We start from the raw sequence: 326 nt of genomic DNA, 5'->3' as shown, positions 1-326 counted from the left end.
GGCCTCTGGATAATCTCATTTATCACCCCAGGGCTCCTTCACATTAATCATTCACCCCAAATTACCCAACCATGTGCAGGGGGTGACCATCAGTCAGCTGGTTTTAAACCTCACCCTCCACCCTGCCCCTGCACAACATCAAAGAAAGGAGGTCCAGGGGACCCCAAGGTCCAGGGGCTACCCCTCAGGGCGCAGGGAGCTCCCACCAGAGAGGTTAAACCCCACGGACACACAGACATATGGAGGCACTAAGCTGAGATTAGCTGGGCCAACTGGCGGGCTCGTGTGGGACTGGTGTGGCACCAGTGCTCTGGTTGATGCTGGAG

General features: G+C 56.7%; 1 protein-coding gene across 1 annotated transcript in view; it reads left to right on the top strand.

The window, feature by feature from the left end:
• ACVRL1 (activin A receptor type II-like 1) overlaps positions 1-326 on the top strand; it is a gene marked incomplete at its 3' end in the record, with an annotated part of 4161 nt that overhangs the window by 3326 nt on the left and 509 nt on the right. The gene's annotated exons all lie outside the window — the stretch shown is intronic.

The sequence above is a fragment of the Nestor notabilis genome, unplaced genomic scaffold (assembly GCF_000696875.1).
Source record: "Nestor notabilis isolate BGI_N333 unplaced genomic scaffold, ASM69687v1 scaffold21634, whole genome shotgun sequence".
Classification (NCBI taxonomy): Eukaryota; Metazoa; Chordata; class Aves; order Psittaciformes; family Psittacidae; genus Nestor; species Nestor notabilis.
This window is presented reverse-complemented; position numbering and strand designations above follow the sequence as displayed.